The sequence below is a fragment of the Monodelphis domestica genome, chromosome 1 (assembly GCF_027887165.1).
Source record: "Monodelphis domestica isolate mMonDom1 chromosome 1, mMonDom1.pri, whole genome shotgun sequence".
NCBI classification, from domain to species: Eukaryota; Metazoa; Chordata; class Mammalia; order Didelphimorphia; family Didelphidae; genus Monodelphis; species Monodelphis domestica.
In genome coordinates this window covers 168,008,868-168,032,542 of record NC_077227.1, presented here as the reverse complement: position 1 = coordinate 168,032,542, position 23,675 = coordinate 168,008,868, and positions in this window count along the sequence as shown.

Sequence of the window (23,675 nt, the reverse complement as noted above, 5' to 3'; positions counted from 1 at the left end):
TTTTCAGTCACGTCTGATTCCTTACGATCCCATTTAAGGTTTTCTTGGCAAAATTACTGGAGTGGTTTGCTATTTCCTTCATTTGATGCTCATTTGATGGCTGAAGAAACTGAGGCAAACAGCATTAAGTGACCTGTATAAGTCACATAGCTAGTAAGTTTCTATGGCCAGAACTCAAGAAGTTGAAACTTTTTGGTTATAGACCTGGCACGTTATCCACTAAATCACCTAGCTGACCTCTTCTAATTCTAAGGTTCTAGTATTCTATTCTAGATATCATCTGGCTAGTGTGGCATGCATCTATTGATCTCCCTTGTTCTGAATGCTATATTTCTACTAATACTATATAAGACCAAGTTAAATTTTCTGGTTTGGGTGGCCACATCACACTTTTGAAACATATTGAACTTGCAGTCAATTAGTAAAGCATGAATTGCTATCTAGCTTGCCAATCCTATGCAGATGTTATTGATTTTTTGAACCTGCATGGAAGTTTAAGGTTTTTTTATTACATTTTATCTCATTTGATTCATTATACTTTCTCAATTGGAGACTTTCATATTTGGCTCTATTTCATTATTCCTATCCTGGGGTCTGTGGATGGGGGAAAAAGAATTACAGTTTTATTTTCATTTACCTCCAACTAAAATTTAGCATTCCCTTCAATTACTTTAAAACATCATTTTGAGAAAGGGTCCATTGGATTCACCAAACTTCCAAAGAGATCCAAGACCTAAACAAAAGCCAAATAAGCATCCTTATTCTAGTGACTTCTTGACTGAAAAAGAGGGAAGGATGTTAGGAGTGGAGACTGACTCCAAAGAAGGAATCTTGGCTTCTCTGTGTAGAATGGCAGAGGGACTTCTGTGAAGGGAAAGGGAAAAGTTAGAATTAAGGAGAAAAATGTTTTACCTTTTTGATGACATTCCTTAGCTTGGTGTCCAGCTTCCATATTATAAGGAGGTGGCATGCCCGTTTATCTCCAAGGACAGGAATGTGCTTAATCAAGGGACAAGGAGCTGTCAAGCATCACCCAAAGTACTAAGTTGTCCTCTTAATGGTCAAGGATTCACCTTTGCTTTGTCATCACCAAATCTGAAGAAATGCTAATGACTACCCAAGTTATCCTGTGGTCCTCTGACTATGACGACTGGAACTTCAAGAAAAATTTATAACTTTTATAACTGTGGGAGAGAAATACCATCTTAACACCTTACCAGTCCTAACCAATATGAACACTTTGGAGGAAGTTATCCTGAAGAGTCTGGGGAAAGTATCTCTCTAGTTACTAAATAAGTTTACACAGTAAGTAAGCCAAGTCCATGACCTTCCACAAACTATTCCCGTTGCCCATATGGAAAAAATATAGTCAATATATTTTAAGAGTTACAAGATACGTGCTCCCCCCCTCAATGTTTCTTTCAGAAACTATAAACTTGTAGTTTTTTTAAATTATTTAATACTGATGTAGAGTTGGCACAGTTTGATTTTTTTTAAGCTCATGCCAAAACAGGTAATATTTTCTAATTTTGTGCAACTGTGTTTAGGATTTAGAGCAGGAAGGAATCTTAAAAGTCACTTAATTCCCCATCACTTCTTTGTTTCATAACTCAGTAAATTAAACCCAGATAGCTGAAATGACTTGACCAAGTTCACACAGTAATAGAGCTAAGATTGCAACCTGGACTCCATCTCAAGCCTCTATGCCTTTGTACAGCTGGTCCTACCTATCTTATATGCACTTTGTCCTCACTGCCACCTCTTAGAATCCCTTTATTCCTTCAAAATACACTTCCTCCATGCCACTCCCTACATATGTTTCCTGATGGCCGCCTCCTCCCCCCAGTTGCAAAAGCTCTTTCTTTTTAAATTTTTATTTTTATTTTCAGTTCCAAATTCCCTCCCTCCAATCCCTTCACCATTCATTGAAAAAGCAAAAAAAAAATTGCCCATTCCATGTATGAAATCTTGTAAAACATACTTCTGCATTAACCATGGCTTTTTGAGGGGAAGGGAAAGAAAAATAAAGGAAAACAATTCTTCAAGCTATACTCTTAGTCCTTCAGTCCTCTATCTGGAGATGGATAAGTTAGAGCAGGGGATAGAGTTCTGGGCCTGGAAGAAGGAAGAAAAATTAATCTCACTAGCTTCAGACACTTACTAATTGTGTGACCTTGGGCAAGTCACTTAACTCTTTTGCCTTAGTTTCCTCATCTGTAAAATGAACTGGAGAGGGAAATGGACAACCACTCCAGTATCTGTGCCAAGAAAACCCCAAATGGGATCACAAAGAGTTGAATGTGACTGAACAAGAATTTTACATGATAAGTCCTTTGGAATTGTGATGGATTATTGTATTGACCAGGCTTACTAAGTCTTTCACAGTTGATTATCTTTATGATAGTACTATTACGATATATATTATTCTCCTGGTTCTTCTTACCTCACTGTGCATAAGCTTATATATATATGCATATATATATATTCCCAAATTTTTATGAAAATATCTCCTTTGTCATTTCTTGAGTCCCATCACATTCACATATGATAACGTGTTCAATAATTCCCCAAATGATATACATCCCCTAAGTTCTTTGCCTTCTAATTTTTTTGCCACTTTGAAAAGGGGTGCTACAAATATTTTTGTACACATTTGTCATTTTCCTTTAAACTCTTTGGGGTGTAGCCCTAAAAGAAGTATAGCTGGGTCAATGCACATGCACAGTTTTCTAGCTCTTTGGCTACAGTTCCAAGTCATTCTCCAGAATAGTTGAACTAGTTCACAGCTAAACCAACAGTGTATTTGTGAAGCTCTTTTTCCACATCCCTTCCTCCAGCATTTGCCATTTTCCTTTTCTTTCATCTAAAGCAATCTGAATGTGGGGTGATACCTCTTAGTTGTTTTCATTTGCATTCTCAAATTATTTGTAATTAAGAGCATTTCTTCATATGACTACTGATAGCTTTGATTTGTTTCTCTGAAAATTGCCTGTTCATATCCTTTGATCATTTATCAATTGGGCAATGATACCTATTTTTCTATATGTGACTCAGTTTTCTCAGTTTTATTTGAGAAATAAGACCCTTTTAGGGAAACTTGCTGCAAAATCCCCAACCCCATCCCCAGCCTCCAGATTTCTGAATTTCTCCTCATTTTTGGCTGTACTGGTTTTAAGTAAAATATTTTTAATTCCATGTAATCAAAATTATTCATTTTATATTCCATGAACCTCTATATCTCTTATTTGGTCATGAAATCTTCTTCCTTCCAAAAATATGACAGGAATTTTTTCCTATGCTCCTTTAAATTGTCTATAGTGTCACCATTTATGAAATCATGTACCCATTTTGAGCTTTTCTTGGTATATGGTTTGAAATGTTGGTCCATGCTCAGTTTCTTCCCAGTTTTCCCAGAAATTTTTGTCAAATAGTGAATTCTTGCCCCAGTAGCTGGGCTTTGGGAGTCTATCAAATACTAGGATAGTGTGTTCATTTGCTTCTGTATATTGAATACCTAATCTGTTCCATTGATTATCTAATCTCCTTATCTAATAGTTTTGATAATTATTGCTTTGCAATGTAGTTTGAGATCTGATTGCTGTCACATTTTTTCTGTCACATTTTTTACTTTCATTGATTCCCCTAATAGCCTTGACCCTTTGTTCTTGCAAAAAAATTTCATTATTATTTTTTCTACCTCTCTAAAGTAATTCTTTGATAGTTTTACTTCTATATCACTGAATAATTAATTAATTTAATTTAGATAGTATCATCTTTTAAAATTATTTATTATTATACACTTAATAACCACCACCCCAACAAAAACATTTAACTTAACAAATGCATAAAAAGTTATGTGCAAAACCACAAACTCTACCTTGTTTGTAATTTATTTAGAGATATGTAAAATATATATGTAATTTGATATAACCATCCATTGTTTTTTATTTCCCTTTTAATTGATTTTTCTAGGGTATTTTTTCTCTTTATTTCATAATTGTTATTTTAAAATGTAATCATGATATATATAATTATTATTCTCTTTTATGTCTTCAGCTCCCTTATATATTTCCAATATTTGTCATATCTAATAATATAATCCCTTACATTCAAATATCACAATCTATTCAGCCATTTCTCTCATTCATTACATTTCTGTTATTTGCAGTTATTTTGTCATTAAAATTTTTCCATTAATACTTTCATACATATGCACCTTTTTACCCTCTAAATAGTGACCTTAGGGCCTAATCTTAGTATTATCTTTTTATTATATTAGTTGGGCCTATCCATGAACAGTGAATATTTTTCTAATTATTTTAATGTCTTTATTTGTGTGAAGAATGTTCTGTAATTGTGCTCATGTGGTACCTCTATATTTCATGGAAGGTAGACTCCCAAGTATTTTATAATATGCAATTATCCTAAATGAAATTTCTCTTTCTACCTTGTTGAGTTTTGTTAGTGATATATAGAAATACTACTGATTTGTATGTGGTTTAACTTATATCCTGAAATTTTACTAAAGTTGTTATTTCAATTAAAATTTTTAGTTTATTCTCTAGGGTTCCCCAAGTATGTCATTATATCCTTAGCAAAAAGTGATAGCTTTGTTTCCTCGTTTCCTATGCTTATTCCTTCAATTCCCCCTCCCCCCATTTTATTGCTATAGCTAGCATTTCCTGTATAATACTAAAAAGTAAGAGTTAATGAACATCTTTGCTTTATCCCTGATCTTACTGGAAAGGTTTCTAGTTTATTCTTATTACAGATAATGCTTGCTCTTGGTTTTATATAGTTACTACTCATTATTTTAAGGAAAGCTACATTTATTTCTATGCTTTCTAGTGTGTTTAATAGGAATGGATGAGGTATTTTGTCAAAAACGTTTTTTGCATCTATTTATATAATCAACTGGCTTCTGTTGTATTTTTCATTGGCATAATCAATTTGTTTATAGTTGTACTAATATTGAACAAGCCCTGTATTCTTGCTATATATCCAGCTTGGTTATCATCTTCATAGTATATTATTTTTACTGTAATCTCCTTGCTAATATTTTATTTAAAACTTTTGAATCCATATTCATTAGCAAAACCAGTTCTTAATTTAATTTTTTATCTTTACTCTCTCATTTAGGTATCAAAACCATACTTGTGACATAGGAAGAATGTGGTAGTATTATTTTACATATTCTTTTCAAATAGTTTATGTAATATTGGAATTAAAATTATTCTTTAAATGTTTTGTAGAATTCTCTTTGGCAGCTAGGTCATACAGTGGCTAGAGTACTGGCCCTGAAGTCAGTAGAATCTGGGTTCAAATAGGATATCAGACAGTTATTAGCTGTGTGATCCTGTATAAGTCACTTAACCTTATTTGCCTCAGTTTCCCTACCTGTAAAATGACCTCCCAAACGAAATAGCAAGACCATTCTAGTATCTTTGCCAAGAAAACCTCGAATAGGATTTCAATCATAGTATATGATTGAAACAATTCAATAACAACAATTTATTTATAAATCCATTGAGTCCTGGGGATTTTTTTTCATAGGGAGTTCTTGTTTGATTTGTTTAATTTCTTATTTCTTTTTCTGAGATAAATTTGCTTATGTATTCTATTTCTTCTGTTAATCTGGACAGTTTATATTTTTCTAAATACTTAGCCATTTCATTAAGATGGTCAGGAGTGCTCTTTCTTTCTTGAAATTACTTTTTATGACTTTGTATTTACTTTTTTTTTAAACCCTTACCTTCCATCTTGGAGTCAATACTGTGTATTGGTGCCAAGGCAGAAGAGCGGTAAGGGCTAGACAATGGGGGTCAAGTGACTTGCCCAGGGTCACACAGCTGGGAAGTGTCTGAGGCCAGATTTAAACCTAGGACCTCCAGGGTCTGGGCCTGGCTCTCAATCCACTGAGCTACCTAGCTGCCCCCTGTATTTACTTTTAATCTAGTGTCACTGTCCTATCTATAGGAGAATATAAAGTCCTGTCTGTAGTACCTTGTATTGAGTAGATATTTCACGCTTGTTTATTTAATTGGATTGGTTCTAATTCATAGGCAGCTGGACCTGGAGTCCAGAAGATCTGAATTCAAATCTGTCCCCAAATTCTTCCTAGCGATATGACTCTGAGCAAATCACAGATCTTTGTTTGCCTCAGTCTTCCCATCTGTAAAATGAGGCTAATGATAGCACCTACCTTGGGGAATTGTGAGAATGAAATGAAATAAATTTAATTTTGAAAAAATCTTTTAGCACAGTGCTTGGCACGTGGTGCTATATACTTATTTCCTCCTCTTTCCTCTTAAATCCAAGGCTCTTTCTCTTACTTCAGGCTACCTCTCATTGTAACTTCAAGTTATGAAATCATATATAGAAACTCAAATTACCTTGAATTCTAGGAGTATAGTTAAGGAACTAGCAAGATCTAAGAATACCAACAATGTTACCTTCTCCCTTGATCTCATGGATCTTGGAATCTGGATATTGGTTTGGATCTTGCCATTTATCACACTTTTAAGGAAGTATAAGCAGTTGTAAAACACCCTGGAAAGTGCTTTTTGTTGAGGAAAAGGCAAAAATCAGAAAGCCAGGCATGCAAATGCTCTCCCTAAGCCCCCAAACAGGAACACAGTGTTTACAGCACCAAGTGGAGGAAGGGGCCATGGTGCAAGCACTTGGGGAGAAGAGATGATGAAAAATAACTTTTGGCAGGAATGACCTCATGGTTTTGAACAACAACAACAAAAAAGGAGTATTTAAAGGGAAATAAAGCCAAAAGCAAAACATTTTAAAAACTCCTGTCCAACAGGAAATCATAATCAACTTTAAGAAATTCCAGTAGAGGACCCTCGGACAGTAGAAAAATTGGCACAAAGACATCAGCTTTTGTGGAGGAGGAGCTATGGGAACCTCTACCTAGTATGAGCAATAGTACATTGACTGTTTTAGCAATCCCTTTGACAGAACAGAAGGGCAGAGAGAACAGAATGATGGCTCAATCAGAGATGGGAAGGTGAATTTTTTAGAATGTCATATCAATGCCTTTGTGGCAGTCCCAAAGACAAGAAGCAGCACCCTGTAGTGGAAGGAGGACTGGAATCAGAATCACAGCTTGGTCTGAATCCTGGCTCTGCTACTTGCCAGCAATGTGACTGCAGGCAAATCACGGATCTTTGGTGAGGCTTGGTTTCCTCATCGGTGAACTGGAGACGAGAATCTTGAACCACCTAAATCATAGGGTTATACAGAATGTATGAAATGATAGGCAGACTTTGTAAATTGGAAAGCACCATGTTAAAAAGGAAAGTTATTGCTATTGTTGGAGATGCTCTTGATATGAAGACAGGAAATAGGAGTTAGAAGAACTGGGCTCAAGGTTATTAGTTGTGTGACTATTGACAAGCATCTTAACCTCTTCCAGCCTCAGATTTTTATCTGTTAAATGGTAACTAAGAATGAATGATAATACCTACTTCTCAGGCCTCTTGTAAGGATAGTGCTTTATCAACCAGAGAGGATTTGATAAATGTGAATATTTATTCCCACCATATGGTTTTATACCATTAACTAAAGAGCAAGAAGCCACCAGGTGGATCTCCAATTTCTGGTCAATATAAAACTCATGATGAGGCTTGGCACACAGTAAAGACCTTAATAAATGCTTGATTAGTTGATTGATGGATTGTCACAGACATCACATGTATCTGAAAGCTATTTTCCTTCTTTGGTACATGAAAGTTAATAATCTTTATACCAAGCTTACCAAGTTCTGTCATTAGATTCATTGGCATATGTTTTCCAGACAACCACTGAAGCTATTAGAGGTTTTTTTACTTTGAGGTGAACCCCAACTTCTTTCACAAGCTTTGCAAACTTTCCTAATAGAGAGAGCAAGTGAACAAAGTGGTGAGAGAAAGCATTGGAGCAAATAGGCTGTTAATCCCTGTTCTGATGGAGTGTCTTAATGGCAGTGGGGGGAAGAGGATGCCAAAGAATATGGTGCTTTCCACCCAGGTTCAAGGGATTATTTGTTACAATTTAGCCTATCAAGAAAGCACTGTAATCTCAAGAGTTTTGCAAATACCTGTCACTTTGCCAGCACAGAAAGAGCCAGACGCAAGGAAATTGGTTTTTAAAACATTGAAAATCTCCCTGAGGCTCAGATTTCATTTTCTCTTAAGAATGACTGAAAACCTGGATCAGTGGTGGGCCATAGATCAAGCAAGTAGATCATGGCAGAACAGCATGCCCTTACCAGAGTCTCCATGTGGATTTTTCTAGGCGATAAGTTGAAAGGCAGCTGGTATAGGGAAATAGAGCTGGCCTCTGAGTCAGCCTCTCATCTTAATTCCTGATTTTCATATTTATTCACTGTGTGACACTACGCCTGTCATGAGCCTCGATTTCCTCATCTGTATGTAAAGGAGAGAGGATTGGCCAATTAGTGCCCAGTTCTGGAAATGTGCCCAAAGGGCTCTGCCTTTTATTAACCATTATATAGATGATTTAGTGAACCTTTTACTGTATGATGCCATATAATAGATTTTCTGGCTCAAAATATGTCCAGGTATTCTATAACTGTTTCCTGGTGAAGAAGATTCTTTTGATTGGCTGCTGAGCCAAATGTCAATATGCATATGTAATCTATATAAAAGTTTCAGTAGAGGAAAATAAGCTCCTCTTCTTGCTGGCTGGGAGATGTGTAAAAGACTCTGAACCCAGGAGAGTAATAGGGAGTGTTGGGGAGAGATTGGTCAAGGAGGAGGTTGGACTAAATGACTTTGAAGTTCCCTTCCTGTTTTAAATCTATGATTTTGTGATCTCTGCACCACCAGGCTTGGTCTGTTATGGCCAGAGATCCATAAAAAAGCTTCTCTCAGACCTGGAAGTCGGATATCCCCAAAGACAAATCAGCAAGTATCTTGGTATCCTACGAAAATGACTAGTAAGAATTCACATGCCTATGATACATTTTTTGTTATGAAGAGCTCTGTATCCCTTCTCCCATTTGGTCCTCATAGCCACCCCTATGAGTGCAAGAACATTTATTATTAACCCCACTTTCCAGCTTTGCCTCCCATGACTGTTGTTTTTGTGGATGGCTGGAGCTTTGGAGGAGAGAATGCAGCTTCCTACAGGATGGCTTCCAAATGGGCTGCTGCAGACAGCTGGGGACAAGCTTTTGAAACCATTCTAGGCTCCCTATGCCTGCTGTGAAGGCTTCCCGGAGACAACTCAGGAACCGGGAGCTGTTTACTATTCTGTTGCAGTGGGTGTGCAGATGAAAGGATAGATGGGGTAGGGAGGGATAATTCCCCAAGCTCCCCTAAAATTTTTGATCTTTGGCCCCTGCTGTAAATTGATTCTGGGAATGCCTGTTGGATGTAAGAACTGTCTAAGACGGAGCTAAAGTTTCCCGTAATTTCAGTCTATGTGAACTTCTCGGCCATCCTATCCTACCATAGCAGTGGTCTTGTTCTTTCTCACCTGAAAATCTAAACCTTCAGAATTCAGGTCACTGATGTCTACATCATCTTATATTACCCACAGTTTCCAAAATCGATTTGGAAATAAGAAAACAAATAATCATAGGATCACAGAGAGACCTAGAAGAGACCTTAAAGGTCATCCACTCCAACTCTGTCATTTTACAGATGAAGAAATTGAGGGCCAGACTTGTTTAAGAACATATAGATGACTAGTAAACAGCACAATGGGGATTCAATCTCAGGTCTCTAGACTCTATACCCAACACTCTTCTCCCTGTCCACAGCTCCTCTAGGAATTATGATTGGGGATGTTGAGAAGACCATTATTTTTTAAGAAGAGCAATGTTTGTGTGGTCACATTTATGTAGTTGCTTCATTGTGAAAGCTTCATTCCCCTTCTCCTCTATAAAGTATGTTTCCTTTAGCCTAAATTATTCAGATTAGCCTTACCCTACATTTCAGGCTTTGTAAAGATGGCCAAGAAAGGTCAAGGAATTGTGGTATGAGAGAAAGAACATTGACCTGGGGATGAGGAGATCTTTATTCTGGCTCTGGCTTTGGCTCTGTCACTAGCCTGAAGTATGACACTAGATTTGGAGTCAGCAAACCTGGATTTAAATCCCAGCTGTACCACTAGTGACGGGTGTGACTTTGGGGCAAGCCACTTAACTTCTCAGTTTCCTTATCTGTAAAATAGAGAGAAGGAGGAGTTGGGCCAGTGGTCTCAAAGGTTCTTTTCAGGATTCCAGATGCAAAACCATGATCCTATGACCTTGGGCAAGTCATTTTTATTTCTCATTGTCTCTCTTTTCTGCATACATAACTAAGGGGGTCAGACTGTGGTCCTTTCTAGATTAGCAGCCCTGTTTTCTTAGTCAGCCATTTAGGGTACAGTATATTGAGAACCCCAGAGTTGGAAAGGATCTGATTATTTTCATGAAGTTGAACTCATTCCCCGAATGCCTTGCTTATGCCTTCTAGGTTTGTCCATCTTGTGGCCAATGGTTAACTTCCCTTTTTTTTGAGGGGGGGGGGCAAAGAATACTCCCATCTCCATACAGCATCTTTGTTATTTTGCCTTGGCCAGTTTAGACAGGCTGAGTATCCTTTGGGCTCAGAGTTACTCTCACTAGCATGGTGCCAGCTGCTTTGGACTTCAAATTAGTTAAGTGTTGTTACAGATTTTCTCTGTACCAAATGCAGACCAGACATAGCTCAAATCTAATGGTTAGTTATTCGAAGAGGAATGAAAATTTGTCTCTGGACAACATTTTCTAAGGCAAAGTCTATTGTAATTCTGCTTATGAGATTACTGTCTAGAAGATGTGATCAAAGGCAGAGTAAATTAATCAAGGGATAGAGGAGAAAGATGACAATTACTAAAAAGGAAAGGTACAAGGAATGTGAGTCACTCTTCCTCTGGACCACCACGAAAGAAGAAAATTAAGTTAGTCTTTGGCACAGAGTTAAATAAATACTACCTCAAAGGAATATAGAATTGTATTATATTATTAGGGCTGCTAGGTGTTGCATAAGATAGAATGCCAGACCTGGAGTCAGGAAGACCTGAGTTCAAATCCAAGATACCTGCAAGCTGTGTGACCCTGACCAAGTCACTAAACCCTGTGTGCCTCAATTTCCTCATCTGTAAAATGAGCTAGAGAAGGAAATGGCAAATCATTCTAATATCTTTGCCAAGAAAACTCCAAATGGGGTCATGGAGAGTAGAACACAACTGAACAAAAATAATTATGTTATTTTTTAATCACATGAATATAAAATATAAGAAATCCTGAATGAAACACAATCCAGCCAAATATCACACTCAAACAGAAATTCTTTTTTGTCTTTTGTAACTAACTCAGGATAGGAAGGGATAAAAACATGGCCTTCAAGGAGCTTAGGGATGAATAAGATACACATGCAAATAATTCTAATAGGATGCCAAGTAAGTGAGAAAGTGTACAAGAAATTTTAGGATAGAGAGGCAGCAACATATTCAACCAATTGCTCTAAATTTTTATTAGTCCCATAAAATAGGAACTTGGGTTCAGATTCATGATTTTGAAATACCCGATTTCCCCAGTTATCAGTTATTCAGATGGATTTCTTATATTCTATTATGAAGGAAACGTAGCACTTTGTTATACATAGTTTTATTCCCTGATTATTTCATCTGCCCACCTTGTCTCCCCAACTAGCCTGTAACATCCTTGAGAGGAGAGACTGATTCTCATACTTTGTATCAGCCACTGGGCCAAAATATACTCCTCAGCACATGGAAAGTATTCAATAATTGCTTGTCCATCACCCATAGTATGTAATAAATAGAGCTTGCTCACCAATTGCCTAAAGGCAGACTAATATGTCTTAGATTTTTAGTATGTTTGAAGTAAAATAAAACTGGCAGCTTAATCTTAAATTAAATGGTTAAATTAAATTAAGCAATCCATTCTTCCAGAAATCCTGTTAAATACAATTTTATTATATGAAATTTATTATGTATTTTATATATAATTCATTAATATAATTCTAAAAATAATTTATGATATATGTGTATAGATAAGGCAATCTCATTTTAATTTGGCAACTTCAAAAACTACCTTTGAAATTGTATAAGCATTACAATTTTCCCCACAACCTCTCTAGTTCTTGGCATCTTATATAAAAAAAGGGACTGTGTGTGTGTGTGTGTGTGTGTTTGTGTGTGTGTATGTGTGTGTGTGTGTGTAAAGACAGAGGTTTTTGGGGTGATTTAGGGTCAGTTTGTCAAAGAGGAAGGATAGAAGGTCCTGACAACCTCTGTTAGTTAGGAAGATTTCGGTCCTGTTTCTATGCCAAATCTGGACCAAAGGAACCAATTTTTTTTCTTTTCTTTTTTCTCTTTCTTTTTCTTTTCTTTTCTTTTCTTTTCTTTTCTTTTCTTTTCTTTTTTTTGTCAATAGCTCAGTAATGATGCTGTGGTGTGATTATTTAGTTTAGGTGCTAGTCATCAAGACCTAAAAGACTTTAACAAGTTTCTATATATTTTTCTTGTAAAACTTTTTAGTACCCTCAAAGGTGAGCATTAGAACTATTTAATTTGCCTTTTATAGTGCCTAGTAGAGTGGTATGTGCAGGTTAATAAATAAATGATTAAGAGAAAGTGATAGAATAATTATAGTACCTCATTGGTACCAAAAATTCTTTCTCTTTTGCTATGATATTCCCGGGTCAAAGTAAAATGCCTAACTACAAATGTCCTTTAAAAAAACAATGCCATCATTATTTTCCAAACATTATACCATCGGTAGGTCATAGCAGTGATTGTGGTTCCTTGATGTTTTGAAAGAATTAGAACATTCACTGAGATGAAAGCATTCTCCTTACCTCCATTGACTAGAATCCATGGCTTCATTTAAAATATAGCTCAGATCCCACTTTATGGGCTGGGCCTTTTGTGATCCTTCCCTGCTGCTCCCCCATCCCTGTCATTATTATTTTGTGTCTTGAAATGATTTTGTAATAATACCTTGTATATATTTAATATTTACTTACATGCCTATGTTTTAGGAATCTACTAGAATATAAGCTCCCTGAAGGCAAGAGCTGTTGTTTTGACTTTTGTAGTTTTCCTAACCTTGTACAGTGTCTCCCGCCAAGCAGGTGCTTAATGCTTCTTTGTCAAATTTAATCCAATAGGCCAGTATGGCTAACTTTTGACTCATCATTCATAAGTTTGTTCTCAGGCACATCCCACTGAGTACTAGGACTGTCAAACATACTTCCAAGCATAACTCCAACATCCTGACTCCAAATGGGTCCTTGCAGATGTTGACTTTAGGAATTCCTCCAACCAAGCCTCTGCTCTCTGTTGGCCCTTCGTTTCCAAATTCCTTCTGAAATGTGTGCAAGAATACCGTAGAAATTACTAAAGAGATTCCAGGATTATTACTTTCTTTTTTCATCCATGCAAGGCCATTGAGGGAACCAGTTTATTTTTGAAAGAATTAAAACCAGAACTGTAACTCAGTTTATATTACAGCAATCGCTCTTAATTTGAGAAAGTGGGCAAAGGTGAAACTTTTAAGAAATAGTCCTTTGCCGCCTTTATTATATCCCCTCTGGCTATAACCACACGGGGGTATTTGGGATGCTTGGATTCAGCTGAAATTCTTTCCATTCCTCCCCCCTCCTAGTTCCTATACTTTACATGTCCCATAAATATTTCTGGGTATGTATTAGTACAAACTTGATTACTTATAAGATCATCTAGAAGAGACCTCAGAGGCCATCTAGTCTAACCTTATTTTTTCAAATGGGGAAACAGGAGGCCTGAGAAGTTGAGTGATTTTTATAAGGTCATATAAGCAGCAAGTGTCAGGACTGGGATTTGAACCTGAGGATTCTACAGATCCAGTACTCTAATTTTTCAGAGCCATGGTTCTCAAAGCATAGTCTGGGCACCTGTGGGGGTCCACAAGATCAAAATTATTTTTATAATAAAACTAAGGTGTTTTCATTTTTAAAACAGTAACTTTTATTTTTATTTTTCTATTTATTGTTTTTTATTATTTATTTTAAAATATTTTAATAACAGATTTCTATATAAGTCTTCCAAAGTTATTATCCAAATTATATCCCTTCTTTCTTCCCTCCCCCAATTGGCAAACAATTCAGTCAGGGATACATGCAAAAACAGTAACTATTGATAGATATAATTCACACATATCTGGGGAGGGGGATCCTCAATAGTTTTTAAGAGTGTAAAAGTGTCTTGCAACCAAAAAGTTTGAGAACCACTATTCAAGAAGAAAGACATATGTACTGAACAAGTTAAGTTTTTGTTTTATACCAGGCCCTGTGTCATGAACCCAAAAGGCATTCAATAATTTTAGTTGATGGAGCATAGCGTGATGTAGTGGGCAGGGATGTTGGATTAGGCGTTAGAAGATTTAGGTTTTAGTCCAAGCCTAGTAACTTTGTGATATTGGCAAATTGTCTCTGTAATCCTGGCATCAGCTCTCTGAAAACCAGAGAAAAAAAGAAATCCCTGCTCTGCTTCTCTCATTAGGGATGTCATGAAGAGCAAATAAAATAACAGATGGATAAATGTGACGTAAAGAAAAGCTGTTACAATTAGTGTGACAATTATAATGGCATTTTAGACACAGCTTTTATAGATTTTCCCATCAATATTTAGGGTAACATGTTAGCTTATTTGTCCTTCATTTTTGAAAAGGACCAGTGACATCACAAGGTGATATCTTGATTTGTGAGTGAATTGGATTTAAGTGAGGCAGATTGGCACAAAGTTGTCAGACTCATTCTCTATTTGGAAATTTTCCCATCAATATCTAGGATAGTATAGTGCAGAGGCAAAAGAGACAGTGGGCAAGGATACAAGATTGCTTAGTGTGGTGTGAACCAGATTAAAACGTAATTAGAAACTGCTTAACAGAGTACATAGAAATACAATGTAACATAGATAATGTTTGTTTGTGGTTTTCTAGGTCAAAATATGCAGCAAGTGTGAGTTCTGGATCTTCACTAGTTATCTAGGTAATCTTGGGAAAGTCCTTTCTCTTCATTAAATCTCAGTTTTCTCAACTCAAGGGCATTAAATAACATCATTTCAAAGTTTCTTTCCAATTCTTAAAGGTATGATCTCTCTAGTCCCTTCCAGTTTTAACATTCTATGTTGTATGTTGTCCTTTTCTAACCTTTTTTGAATATTTTTGCATCCTATTGCTTCTTCTTTATCATCATCATCATCATCATCATCATCATCATCATCATCATTTATGAGACCATGGGCAAGTCATTTAAATTTTTGTCCAAAGTTTCCTCAACTGCTAAAAGAGAGGGTGAGATTACATGGCTTCTGAGGTCTTTTTTTTTTTTTTTCTAAATCATATTATGATCAGGGGTGTATGGAGTGCTCAGGGAGGGGTATTATCTCTGGTATGGAGGGCTTGTCGTGCCCTCCTAGGGCAGCTCTCCAGCCTCTGACCCTCACCCGACCCTCAGCTCTCACTTGTGGCTCCCAGTAGCTGCTAGCATGCGGCAGCGGCCACACCCCGGGCAACAGCTTTGACAGGCCGGCCAAACCTTGTGAGGGTAGCCACCGGGTTGTGGTGGACCCCTGGTGAACCAGGGCTTTGCTCACCCAGCATGTGAAGACTGCTTCGGCCAAACAGACGGAAGAAACCAATAAGAAGGTTCAACAGATGAGATGGCGATGCAGCAAAGCACTGTGGAGTGCTTAGGACGTGTTGGAGCACAAAAGACAACATGGCCATCCAATGCAGCTGAGGAAGTCTCCAGGTGTAACGACTTTTTGTGCCATTGGACCCAGGCTTCCAACGCCGAGAGAGTGGGACTGTCTCTGTGCATCAGCTTTTCCTCTTAAATCTCCTTCACGCACAAGTGTCTTTGTGCACAAAAACACACAAAGACAATAGTCATCCTCAGTTACCGAGAGACTACTACTATTATGATCATCACCACTGATAATATGACATAATTCTCCTAATATCAGTCACTTCTGCCAAGAAGAAGGGTTAGTCTTATTCATCTTTAAGGTTCCCTTCATCTCTAACATTTTATGACACACTAACTTCAAGAAGAACACAGCCTGGGTATAGAAAGCAGGATAGAGAAATAATGATGAGCATATACAAAGAATTTTACTTCTCTAAGTTGAAAATGAATGAATGTCACTTGACCCCCATTGTCCAGCCCTTACCACTCTTCTGCCTTAGAACCAATATACAGTACTGATTCCAAGATGCAAGGTAAGGTTTTTTAAAAAAAGAAAATGAATGAAGCTTAAAAAATAATATGGAAACTTAACAAAACTTCCACTGGTAATCAGCCCCCTAGTCTTGGTCCACTTATTTTAGAGACAATTTGGAATAGTGGATAGCATGCTTGCATGTGGTGTCAGGAAAATTTAGATTTAATTCCTACCTACTTCTGATCCTTTTTACTTGTGTGACCACTGGCAAGTCACTCAATATCTTTTGTACTTCCTTTTCTCAAAAAAAGAAAGGAAGGAAGAAAGAAAGAATGAATGAAACAAAAGGAAGGAAGGAAGGAAGGAAGGAAGGAAGGAAGGAAGAAAAAAGGAAGGAAGGAAGGAAGAAAAGGCAAAAAGCAGATAATTAGAGTTTCTTTCATAGAGTTGTTATGAGAGCCCACAGAGATAAATGAATATTAAATTAAATACATGAGTATTTAAAGTACTTAGCAATCTTTTAAGTCTTATGTGAATGAATATCTTTCATTATTATATATGGTCACTATCCAGGAGAAGTGATCGCAATAACACTTTGAACAATTTACTGTTGCCTTTGAAAGTGGATGAACATGGGGGCAGCTAAGTGGCTCCTTGGAAGAACTAGGCCTAGAGATGGGAAGTCCTGGGTTCAAACATGGCCTCAGACACTGGGAAAATCACTTAATACCCATTGCCCAGCCCTTCTTTACCTCTCTTCTTCTTTGGAACAAATACACAATATTAATTCTAAGATGAAAGTTAAGAGTTCATTTTTTTTTTATGGGGTGGAGGGACAGGTCAAGAACACGTCTAGGTGTAAACTATATTAACAAATACACCAGTTCAATGAAAAAGTCTGTTGCAACCATCTAAATTCTCTCTTCCTAAATGCTTCTCTTCTCCCTTTTCTTTGGTTTTCCTTTTCCTTTTTCCTTCTTTCTTCTTCCTTTTTTGTTCTCCCTCTCCTTTGTCCTCCTGCACCATCAGAAAGGTGATTTGCATTTCCCAATCCAATTTCAGGAGAGGACCATTTCCCCCCAAATGCTTTGCTATTGAATAATCAGGTTCCCCTTATTGGTAGGTTTCAAGCTCTATGTAGCAACCCTGAGGGATGATTAGCCATTAGTTATTAGATAAGGCATTACCACAGTCATTTGAATAATCAAAGTGAGGTATCACCACATATTTCTTTTCCTTTGAGGAAAAAGTTGGGAATACAAAACCTGTCAAGACATTTTCCTGTGTCTGATAGCTTTATCACAGCCTTGGCTTCAAAGGTTAAATGTTTTGGATTACAGAATGTACATTATATGGGGGGCTTACTATAAATCAACAAGGCAGGTATGTTAAACACAGAAAAATATCTACAGCTGTTCTCTTACTCATCCTGCTTGTTATTTAACTCAGCCTGTACCCAAAGGAACATTTTTAGTTGTACTGTCAACAGTTTCCAAACAGAGCAGAAACTACAACTGGCAAATGAGGAACCCAGCTGGCCCTGTGTTTAGGCTCCCACTGCATACACTTTAATCCTGACACCTGCAAGCTATTTAATCAGGATTTACAATTGAACATGAAGGATGAGGGGTCCAGAGGGTTGTGTTCTTAGTGTTTGGATTGCAAATGATGGAGAAAAACTTTGTTATCGGATGTTGTAGTTATTTGAAGTTTGGTGCCCTCTAACCCACGGGGGACCGAGAATCATTTATCACTCCACAGCAGCAACCCAGCATAGGGCTGGCGGTTTCCAGCGCCCAGGCTATTTTTGCTTTTCCTGTGATCCAGTGTAAACAAGGTTGGAATTTATGAACAATGAAAAACAATTTCCCAGTGGCCTATGTGGAAGGAGCAGATCTGAAGTGAGTGAAGGCTCAATCTGGATTTTGATATGGGCCAAAAAAGCAGAAACACATCATTTGCCTAAAAATCTGGCCATGCATTCAGGATGACAGGCTGCCCTGAAGGGGAAGGGAGATCATGGAAGCTGTGATCATTTCACAAATATTTATTGAGCCCCTACTGGGTTAGGGACTATGGGAGATAAGGAGAAGTCTAAGACTTGGACTCTCCCCCCAAGGAGCTTACAATCCATTTCATGAGAAAAAAGCAAACACATTATAGGATGAAAATGGAACTATTGATACATGACATTGTGATACTGACTCTAAATGTGTTGGATTTTCATAAAAGAAAATGGTGTGTGAACTGGTGTTGGCAAAGAAAACACCATCGAAGAAGATTGCATGAGATATGATGGCTCTGAAAATTGAATAATGTTATGTAAATTTTGGGTATTTTTATTGAATTAATACTGTACCTCTGGTTAGACTATTTTAGATAGAATCATCTTTCCAAAGGAAAGAATCAAGAGCAACTATGAAAGTAATAAAGAGGCAAATTTAAGCTTGTTTTCAGGGGGGGGGGATTTCTAAATGATTTTTGTTGTTTGGTATTTTCATTTTTGTCCAACTCATCATGGCCCTATTTGCAGTTTTCATGGCAAAAACACTCCACTAGTTTGGCATTTGTTTTCTTCATCAACTCATTTTGAAGATGAGGAAACTGAGGCCAATAGAGTTAATTTTTTTTTTTTTTTTTGCTGAGGGTCATACAGCTAGTAAATGTCTGGGGCTAGATTTTTATCCAGGGTTTCCTAACTCCAGGCCCTGTGTTCTACCCACTGTGCCCCTTAGCTGCCCTCTTAACGATTAGAATTGTCCCAAAATAGAATGGGTTGCTGCAATACATGGTGGGTTCCCCCAGATGAACAATTTTGAGCAAAAACTTTATGACACGGTGTTCAGAATGTTACAGTGTGGCTTCCTTTCAGGTGTGAATCAGACTCTTCTTGGGACTCTAGGGATGCTGCTGTTTTTTTGACTTTGCTGGGCTGTTGATTTTTATCTACTCAGACCTCCTTAAAATCAAGTCTACTATAGCAATGATGTCTTTAAAAAGGGGGATCCAGTTAAGCAAAAATAATACCCTCCCAAACCTGTTTGGGTCTAAGCACTACAAGTAAAATAATTGTTGAGTTTAATCTAAGTCACTTTGCCTTTTAAGGCTTTACTTTCTTTACCTGATAAAGTAAGGGGAATGTCTGACATATAGTAGGCACTTTAAAATATTTGATTGATGAAACTAAACGATTCCAGGGTTTCCCTTCTACAATACATCTTCTACATAGTTGTCAAAGTAATTTCCCTAAGCCATGTCATAATAACCTTCAGTGACTCCCTATTGCCTCTTGAATCAAATATAAACTCTTTTTGGCATCTAATGCCCTTCACAACCTGGTCCAGTCTACCTTTTTGGACTTGTTTTGAATTATTCGCTTTATACACTCTATGCTTCAACCAATTCCTGTTTCACTCACCACTCTTGTCTGTCCTGTTTCTGTGCCTTCAAATGTCTATTCCCCTTGTCTAGAAGGCACTCCCATCCCACCTCTTCAAAGAATCTCTAGTTTCCTTCAGAACTTAGTTCAAATACTTTCTTCCCCAGGAAGCTTTCCTGATTTCTGATTGGCACGGAATCAGGAACATCTCACTTCAAATCCAGCTTTAGACACTTACTAGTTATGTCATTTTGGGAAAGTCACTTACTCTCTGTTGGTCTCATTTTCTCAACCATAAAATGGGAATAATGATATCATCTACTTCCCAAGTTATTGGGAATATCAAATGAGAAAGTATTTGTAAAGCGCTTAGCACAGTTCCTGGCTCATAGTAGGTGCTATATAAACACTAACTCCTACTGTTATTATTACTGATCTCCCAAACTGCTATTGCCTATCTGCCAAATTTTATCTATTTTGCTTATAGTTAATCAGGTCCATATTGTTTTCCTATACAAGATTGCAAACTCCTGGAGGGAAGCTACTTTCTCATTTGTAACCTCAATACCTTCCACAAAGATTGTCATATCATAGACAAATGTTTATTGAATGAGACATGTTTATAGAGAGTCAAATCTTGGCTATTCAGACAAATAGAAGAGGTTGGAGAGTTAGAAATAAAAAATATGTTGAAGCCTATATCTCTTGTTCTCCATTCTGTGGCAAATTATATATTTTATCCTTAGTTTCCTCATCTGTAAAGTGAAGGATTTCAACTAAATCATCTTTTAGATTTGATTCATTTATAAATTATAGTTCTGCAATCCAAAAAATAATCCAAAAATAATTTCTATTTCACTGTGTAATAGTGAAATATTATAACATATTAATAACAATAAATACATAGGCAGAGACACATAGGTAAACACATAAATTTATCCACTCCTCTATTTTTTTCATTCTGGGTATGTTCATAATCCCAATGTGGGCCATTATCGACAGCTCCCTAAAGTCCTTTTTCAGTTCTAAATCTTTGGATTTTTCCACCTAGTTGGGCTATAGAAAAGAGGAAGCATTTGCATATCACCAGAATTAATCATCAAAACCAAGAATATTTCTTTTCTAACTATCTTTCACTACTCTCCCTTGAAAGTTATAATCCTGTAATGGAATACTATTGTGCTAAAAGGAATAATAAACTGGAGGAATTCCATGTGAACTGGAATGACCTCCAGGAATTGATGCAGGGTGAAAGGAGCAGAACAAGGAGAACCTTATACATAGAGATGGATACACTGTGGCACAATAAAATGTAATGGACTTCTCTACTAGCAGCAATGCAATGATCCAGGATAATTCTGAGGGACTTATGAGAAAGAACACTATCCATATCCAGAGGAAAAAATGGGAGTAGAAACACAGAAGAAAAACATCTGTTTGATCACATGGTTTGATGGGGATATGATGGGGGATGTAAAATCTAAACAATCACCCTTGTGCAAATATTTATAATATGGAAATAGGTCTTGATCAATGACATATGTACCCAGTGATGACGCAGTAGAATTGCTCATTGACTATGGGAGGAGGATGGAAGGAGGGAAGGGAAAGAATATGAATCATGTAACCATGGAAAAATATTCTAAATTAATTAAACAAATAAACAACAACAACAAAAAAGAAAGTTATGACCCTGGAAGGATGGAGACATAGATGGAGGGTATTTTAGTTATTCTTATCCAATATCTAGAAGAAGCCAGAGAGATTTGGGGATAGTATTATCACTGGCCATTTATAGGGTTGGCTTAATAAATTTTGTCTTTTTTTGATGGTCAAATTCCAATTCTATTTCTAAATTCCAAATTTATTTCTAAAGACTAGTTTCATGGGAAGAACATTAAACAACTTCATTGTAGACAATTAACAAACTGTTGAATTGAATCAGTTGCTTTGCCTCTTTGGGACTCACTTATCTAAAAAATGATATTAGACTAGATGATTCTTGGGCCACCTTTCATTTAAAAAAATATGATTTTATGATTCTATTCTTTTGATACTTAACTTCTGGGCTTCATTTTGGTAGTCAGAACTCAAGTTTGGAAGAGACCTGTTAGTCATATTCTAACTCTTCATGACTACATTTGGGATTGTTTTGGCAAAGACACTGGAGTAGTTTGTTATTTCTTTCTCTGGCTCATTTTACATATGAGGTATTGAGGCAAATAGGGTTAAGTGACTTGCCCAGGGTCACATAGCTAGTCTAAAGCCAGATTTGAATTCCCAAAGATGAGTCTTCCTGACTATCCACTGCATCACTTAGCCAAATATATTATTCAAATAAATAAATAAAGTAAATTTTAAGATGTCTAAGAATCCTCTAAGAATTTACTCTAGGGCTCCTGGATTTACTCATTCTGCCTACCCATTAATTTGAGGGTTAACTTTGAATCAGATCTCAGTTTCTGTCAAAAGCCAACTAGATGCAAAACAGGATATTTCAACTCTTCCCAGAAGATTAGAGGGGTGTAAAGACCTAGAAAGATAAAGGACATTGGAAATTGCATCTGCTGATCAACAAGTAACAATTTAGTTAGATCACAGAAAGGAATGTGGAAGCAGGGCCTGCTTGATAAGCTGTGAGGGAACATGAGCATAGAACATAAGATATCAAGGCAGATGGGAAAAATCTGAGCTAAGAGGCCACTAATAGCTTTAGTTGCTTATCAAGGACAACCCCAGAAATTTTTGCAAGCTTCTCCTGTTAGTTGTGATTTTCCCTAAACCTATGCCACATTTTAACTAAATATTGAATTTTTATACATGCGAGAAAGGAGTTGAAGCTAAATAAAAATCACAGATTATTCTGGAAAATGGGATAATTAAAACAAATAAAAAATAAAAGGGATCTCTGCCATTGGCAACCCATATGACGTTGGTCAAGTTAGATGATATTGTGGTATATATAAGACCTTTATGTGTGCCATTGAGAAAATATACTTAGATGTCTGAGACAAAAGATGTGGACATTTTAGTCACTTTTATCACAAAGTAAAACTTCCTTTCTACAATAGTTAGAACAATTCATAATTCCACCAACAATGTGTCAACATAACTATCTTTTGGCAACTGGTCCATAAGTGGCAATTTCTGTCTTTTATTAACTTTGCCACTTTTCTGAATTGTAGGTGACACTTCAGAACTCTTAATTTGCATTTCACTTTTATTAGTGATTTTAGGATAACTATCATATGGTTGTTGCTAATTTGCAATTCTTGTTTTGAGAATTGTTTGATTAGATGGTTTTTAATTCATCTTAAAGATGATATAATACCAAAATGAAGAAAAAAATCACAAAACTTGTTGCTGCTTAAAAAAGGACAATTAATAAAACATCAGACTCAATCTATTTCTACAAATAATTTGTACATAATTTTTGAGAATAATTTACATATGTATTATAGGAATCCTTAATGATCATATGAGACCTAGCAGACTGGCTAATATAGCAGCAAAGGAAAGTGATAAATGTTGGAGGGAATGTGGCAAAATTGGCACACTAATACACTGCTGATGCAGTTGTGAATTGGTCCAACCATTCTGGAGGGCAATTTGGAACTTTGCACAAAGGGCTTTAAAAGAATGCCTGCCCTTTGACCCAATCATACCACTGTTGGGTTTGTAACCCCAAAGAGATAATAAGGAAAAAGACTTGTACAAAAATATTTATAACTGCACTCTTTGTGGTGGCAAACAATTGAAAAATGAGGGGGTGTCCATTGACTAGGGAAAGGCTGAATAAATTTTGGTATCTGATGGTGATGGAATATTATTGTGCTGAAAGGAATAATGAACTGGAGTAATTCCATGTGAACTGGAAAGACCTCCAGGAATTAATGCAGAGTGAAAGGAGCAGAACCAGGAGAACATTGTAAATAGAGACTGATACAGTATGGCACAATTGAATGTAATGGACTTTTTTATTAGCAGCAGTGCAGTGACACAGGACAACCCAGAAGAACTTATGAGAAAGAACACCATCCACATCCAGAGAAAGAACTGTGGGAGCAGAAATGAAGAAGAAAAA